Genomic DNA, 6,857 nt, shown 5'->3' with positions numbered 1-6,857 from the left:
TGTTAAATTTCACAGAAGGGCAAGACAAAGGAAGTTAAACTTTGAAGCTTTTTCTTCAAAATTAACGCATTTCTTTCGTTTTTTTCAGTTTTAAGTATTTTTTATGTTTAATTACATTTATATCAAAAATTGCTAGGAACTAAAGCGATTAAAGTAGATCTTTGTCCTTTACTTCCATAAACGTTATATGTCAGTGGAACAAATGGAGTGAGCTTTGAGCGTTCCACGATTTTTGGAGACTGTCTATACGCGGGCTTCCTAAACAAGCCTATATGTATGTTTGTCCAAGAAATTTTTGGATAAAATACAAACTGCACAACTTCAAAATCGCATAAAAATAACCCGCATAAAAAGAGACCTTACAGTATTTATTTACCAATACACAAACACAATCACTACAGCAAGCTTGCAATTGCTTCTCTTAGAAACTTCATTGCAGGTACTGTAAATGCTCTGATATCCAAAGTTGCAAAATGTTGCCAAATTTTTTATTTCACTGATTTATTTAAAAATTGTCAGATGCAAAAATCAGATTGGACCAATTTTGGCACTTTTACTTACACTTATTTTAATTTTTTTTACTTAGTAAGTTTATCTACAACCTATGATATTTCTGTATAAATAATTATATTTTAGCTCATTTGTGGCACAGTGTGGCAACGGGCCAGATGAACTGACCTCGTGGGCCGTAGTTTGGTGACCCCTGCCCTAAATGCAACACCTTCTGTGGCCAGTAAACTATTCTGGTGGCTACAGGAAGTTTCCTCTTATAAACTTGTTTAGATTAACTTAGTTGATGGAAATTTGGTGGTAAACTCATATATATGTCTATTGCTGTTAATTAAATTTAAATGTGTGCTAACAATTTGCTTCTTGTTACATTACATCTTTGTTTTCTTTAGAGAGAGTGTCTATTATCCGATCAAGCTAATTTGGCAAAGAATTTCAATGATTGTTCTTATATGAGACATCACTTAAAATGTAAGTATTATTAAAAATAAGAATTTTACTGATATCACTCATAGATGTTGACAGTTTTATAAAATAGATTCATAGTATATGTTCTTATAATCTCTAGAAGAATTAGAAAATAATAAGTTAGAATAATTAGATTTAACTATTGTGAGAATCGAGGTTTAAGCATCAAAGCTTAAACCGTTTTCCGACAACAGGACAGTGAGTCCCACTCACAGGATCAGTGGATGGCAATTTAGGAGGACGAAAATTGAGTGGGAGGTTGCGGATAAGTCGATATGGTGTTGGCTGAATACGAGTAAACACACATGTTTAAGATATTATATAAATTTAATTAATTAATAAATGCAATACAAAAAGGTTATAAGTAACAAGATTAATAATAATGATAATTTCAAACCAAAATTCCAATAGGTAGTTAGCTGTATTGCATCTCGCGTATTTCCAACAGAGGAGAGTCTCTGATCCTCATTAATATTTGTTTCTTAATTAGCCCTAGTCCACCTGAGAGAAAAGGGAGAGTTCTACTTACAAAGTTGTAGATAGTAGAATCTTGCTTAGTTGTCTGTTTTTGGAAGTCAGTGTTTAAAGGCTGTTGGTCTGTCGTTTTCTGATGTCTTGAAGGCCACCCCAATGACTGGCCAGGAGCCCTCTTTATACCAAATTTGAGGGGGTGAGAACTATGATATTATTAATGATTTATATGCACACCTGTTAGTGTGTTGATGTTTGGATCTAGCTAGTACGGACAACTGACACAGAGAAGTTTAATTTATTGATATTGGTGTCTAGAAGATATGATTTTATAATATAAATTTCTATAGGTTTGATGGCTCTCATCCATAAATTAACATTCATCTGACAATAATTTCTGTAAACTGATCAACAATCTAGATATTGTTTATATCAAATATCGTGTTTGACTACGAACGAGGCGATTTATTGCTGTAACTACATGTCACATGCAACCAGAGAGGGGATAAGAAATATCTCTTATTCCCGACTTGTTGATATTAATGTCGTAGAATTACCTTTAAACAAATGGAGTAGTTTTTTTTTTTTTTTTTTTTTTTTTTGCAAATCTACACGTTTGGAGACCTCCGGAACCCCCTCAAANCAGGATACGAAATTAATCCGTTCCGAAACTGAGATCGTATCATGAAAATGTCGTAAGGTGGATCATCTTTTCCCATACGATTACATGTAAAACCAAATAATTCGTTCCAACGCGAAAAACATACTCAAATTAAAGCCAAGTAATACATTAAAAAAAAAAATAACTGTAGTAAGAAAAACAAATGAAAAATGCGAACTAATGTAACGTCGTATGGTGAGTTTTTGTTCGTATCGTGGAGCAAAAATATGTTCAAATATCATGTCGTATCCTGAAAATTTCGTATGCTGGGGCGTTCGTAACCTGAGGTACCACTGTACTATTTTGAAACAGAAAAAGGGTTTCAGACCTTCACACTATGATGATAAAAATAAAAACTATGATAATAAAATATATTAGTTAACCCATTTTTTCAATAAATAACTTAACTAGTTTTATTGGTTTTTTTGTAAAATAAAAACTTGATTGACCTTATGAATGGTGAAGTTTGTGTCCGGTATTCCAGTAAATAAATAACTTTTATAATGGTTTTCAGATTAAAATTATACTTATCCTTTTGCAATGAAGCTTAAGTTGGCTTAACAATGAATACATTTAACAACATTTAAAAGTTAAATCGTTTAACATTAAAACAAATCCTCCTTGAATGAATGAACAAGTACTGCCAGTCCGACAGGATTGACAGTACTTGTTCATTGAACTCTTACTGCTGGTAAAAAGATTTGATTTTTATTGTTACATGTTTAGTTTTTATAAAGCGAAAAAGCAACATTGCTTGTAATTATTGCAAAGATAAGATTTCAACATGATAAAAGCATTAAAACTATTTTTTCATTAAAATAATACCTTGTAATTGTATTTTTAATAAATAATGAATTTTGTATATATCCAGAATCTGTTTACAAACTTCTTTTGCTTTCAAAGTGAATAATTTAAATTTTTGTCTGGAATAGTCAAGTATTTAATTTGTAATAATACAATGCATTTATTATATTTATCAACACAGAAGCTGTTCCATAATCCAATTCTTTAGTGTGATGTAATAATAATTGTTCTTTACTCTGATACTAAAATTCATTTTGAGGTTAGATTTTATTTAAAGATAAGTTAGATAAATTTTTGACTATGATATTGATATATTATTAAAAATTATAAGCATCAAATAGAATGTAAAAGTTATTTATTCATGTTAATCATTACTACATATATATATATATATTATCTAATTTAATATTGGAAACCCCAAAAAATATATTTTTTCAAAGAGAAAAATCCTTTGCAAACTGGACTGTTCTGTAACACAAGAAAACACTACAGAAAACTTAAGTCTTTCCAGTAACAAAACATTTTTACCTCCTCCTAGATCTGCATCAGGTTTAAAGATATAAGTTCTATAATGGAATGGAACATAAGAATTAAAATGCAGGAACATAAGAATTAATTTAAAAACATAATTAACAGATTAAACTAACTTTTGAAAGTCATGACAGTGTTAAGATTTAATAGTATCTGGCTACATTGTTATTTATTTATAATTAAACTTGAAAAAGGAAGTTTTGATAATTGCAAACAGTAAATACTTACAAATTGCCACTTTTTACTTGCCATATGTTGGAGTATATTTTGGCATTTCTGTAAACCCATTTCTTAAAAAAAACATTATTTGCTCTATTTTCTTTGCAAATTTCCAGTCTGTTGTCGACTATGATTTGCCAATTTGGGCCGTGGCGGCCTCCACCTTTTTAAATAAAATTTCCAAAGAACTCGATAAAATATAACTGCTTTTAAATATATTTTGTAACCTCCCCTACACTCAATCTGTGAATGTTGCTGGGTCTAGACTGGGCCTTCCTGCATTTAAAGAAAGAATTAAATATTTCAACTGGCTTTTATACTTCAAATATTTTAATGGTTTAATACAGTCTGGTTGGCTCCACTTATGAATATCCCAAAGAAATTTATGATATTCTTCATATATTTATATGCCATTTTATAGATTAGCAATCTCTCAGCTTTATTTTTATTGTATTTCACAAAGTATGTTTAATTTTGATTCTTTTTTTACATGTTACCTTCTCTCAGTTTAAAAATATTTATACCATGTTTAGCTTTTTTTTATTTTTTTTTTGCTTGCTTGTTATCTTGGGGGCAGTAAACTTTATGTGACTTTTTCTATATATCAATGATAAATAAATATGATAAATTATTAAGTTAAAAAAAGAATTGAAGAAAACCAAAATTAGATAATACTGTTCTAAATTATGTAAATTGATAGCTAATTGTTTTTAAAGATTCAAATAATTGCTTAATCATGTTTTATATTTAAAAAATTGAACATTATATTTACTTTGAAAGCATAAGAAAAAAATTGCTGTCTAGGAATCTTATATTTTAATTTATCTAGTACTTTCAAAAAGCAGATGTCATCTTCAGAAGTTAGTATGTAGTCATAGTGACTAAACTGTGGCCTTCAAGCCACATGCAGCACTTTTAGCCCTGTATTTCTGCTCCTGTATATTATCTTTTATTACTTAGCTGTAGGTCCAAGTTTTGTGCGATTTTTCTGTATATAGGTTATGTATAAAATACTTTTTCAATATAAGATTAGGCTCTTGCATATTTCTGATACATATGATGTTGCTCCTATTGTGATAAGGTTTGGCCATCCCTGGTATATATAATCTAGATTGGGTAATTTTTGAGATTGTTCTTTTGATTTTGCTAAAAATGTTTTATGTTTATATGGTGAAGTGTCATTTGTACATTTCTCAAAAGAATGTCTCCCCCAAAAAAAGATGCATTGCGATGTGGCATAATTAATAGTTTTTGTGAGACTTATAATTACAGCTTTAAGAAATGTTTTAATATTTATCTTTTATATTTTTGTTATAAAAAATAATACTTTGTGAACTCTCTTACTGTTACAGGCTATTGTGTTTTTATCATTTCACTCTCATTAGCCAATAATTTACTGCTAATTTCTCTCTCTCTCTGGAAGATATTTACTTGGTGGAGTCTGTTTTACCCCATTTAATTCTGAGAATGTGAAGAGATAGAGCAATATGAGAATGGAAAACTTTCTCACATCGTTCTAGAAATTTGAGCATGTTTTTTAAAATAATAATGTAATATCTTAGCATCATTTGTAGATCATTTCTTTTCTAATGAAACTCTGTAAGGAATTTAGGTATATAAACAAAATATTTTGTCATTGAAAAGAATAGCCATGTTTTGCGATTGGCATAAAATGACCCATAAATGCAAAATGTATAAAGTTGCTCTGCCATATACCATTATCAGTTCGTTTCAGCTTAGCAGATACAAAAATAGCAGTTTGACTTATTTACAAACATATTAAAAGTTAGGTTATTTGTGAACCAGTTATCCAATATAAATGATTGAATTACAATAAAATAATTGCCCAAAGAATTTCTAAATTGTATATTTAAGTTAGTTTATCATTTACTATTCAGTAAAACTGCATTCATCATAAACTGCAAAAACAACCACTCATACCTTTAAATGCAGTGTGAATTTTACTTTTTCTAATGTTTTTTGGTCGTTTTAAATGCCTTTCTTCAGGATAAAAACTGATTGCTATTTAAAAATGAGAATGAAAACTATCCTCTGGAAAAATGTGCATTTCAAAATTTTTAACGCTTTAAAATCCCAACTATTTTAATTGCATTTGTCAAAGGAAGGAGGACATAGGCTGAATACTAAGTGGTTGAATATATGACACCTCTACACAATATGTACAGAAAGATAGGAGTAGCTACAGAGAAGAAAATTATCTACAAAAGAAACCCTACTATATACGGACTATCGCAGAATGAGAAATATCCCATAGATCCAATGCACATTCCAGGTATATGCAAAATACTACTCAAGGACGGTAGGATTGAGCAAGATCTGTACTACATAGGTGTTACTAGTCGGTCATTAACATCAAGGATTAAAGATCACAAGGACAACATCCAGAAGGCTAACCCTTCTACAACATTAGCGGCTTACATGAGTTTTAACCCAGAGTCCGTCTCAGTAGACTGGGGTCAGGCTAAAATAATCCAAAAAGTGCAAAGTAAAAACATAAGAAGATACAAGAAGCATAAAAAATATACAAAACATCTTTGAGAGGGCGAACAGTAAATTATAAAGATGACAATGCAATATCTAATTTGTGGAAGGCTCTAATAGAATGTGAACTAAAATGTTAAAGTATGAAAGCAGGAAATATTGTATATTTCATGCATATTATCTGCCATGATCATGTTTTTTCATCATTCTTATTGTTTATTTTTTATATATTTATATTTAAATCCAACACGTTAATTTTTTATGTTGGAATACGTCATCTTTGCTGATTTATATTTGTAATCTACATAGAAGTTTGACACGTGCAGTTAAACAGTTGGGATTCTAAAGTGTTAAAATTTCGAAATGCAAATTGTTTCAGAGGACTGCTTTTGTTCTTATTTTTAAATTACAATCAGTTTTTATCCTGAAGAAGGGCATTTAAAATGACTGAAAACATTAAAAAAAGTAAAATTAGCACTGCATTTAAAGGTATGAGTGGTTGTTTTTGTAGTTTATTATTGATTAAGAACATTAAAAATTGAAAGCAATGTGTAAGCAATATCATATAAAATGTTTGGCCTTGTTTTAATGAATAAATACACTCACTGGATAATGAATAGGAAGTATGCATAATCTTAATACCAATTGTAAGAAAAATTGAAAATGAAAATTTGCTTTGTTTAATGCAAGT

The 6,857-nt window shown here is 29.6% G+C and overlaps 1 protein-coding gene across 2 annotated transcripts in view; it reads left to right on the top strand.

Moving 5' to 3' along the window:
- The window catches only part of LOC111620966 (ras-related protein Rab-9B-like), a 28,296-nt gene that overhangs the window by 15,730 nt on the left and 5,709 nt on the right, over positions 1 to 6,857 (top strand). Inside the window, exon 2 of one of the 2 annotated variants that reach the window (XM_023362992.1) lies at positions 903 to 981. The gene's annotated coding sequence lies outside the window, so the exon portion shown is untranslated. Of the gene's footprint in view, positions 1 to 902; positions 982 to 3,155; positions 3,174 to 6,857 lie in introns of those variants that run through there. The other variant, XM_023362993.1, reaches the window with a different exon arrangement.

The sequence above is a fragment of the Centruroides sculpturatus genome, unplaced genomic scaffold (genome assembly GCF_000671375.1).
Source record: "Centruroides sculpturatus isolate CEXI.00-Female unplaced genomic scaffold, Cexi_2.0 scaffold252, whole genome shotgun sequence".
Classification (NCBI taxonomy): domain Eukaryota; kingdom Metazoa; phylum Arthropoda; class Arachnida; order Scorpiones; family Buthidae; genus Centruroides; species Centruroides sculpturatus.
Note: the sequence above shows the minus strand (reverse complement) of the source record. Positions and strands in the feature narration are given on the sequence as shown.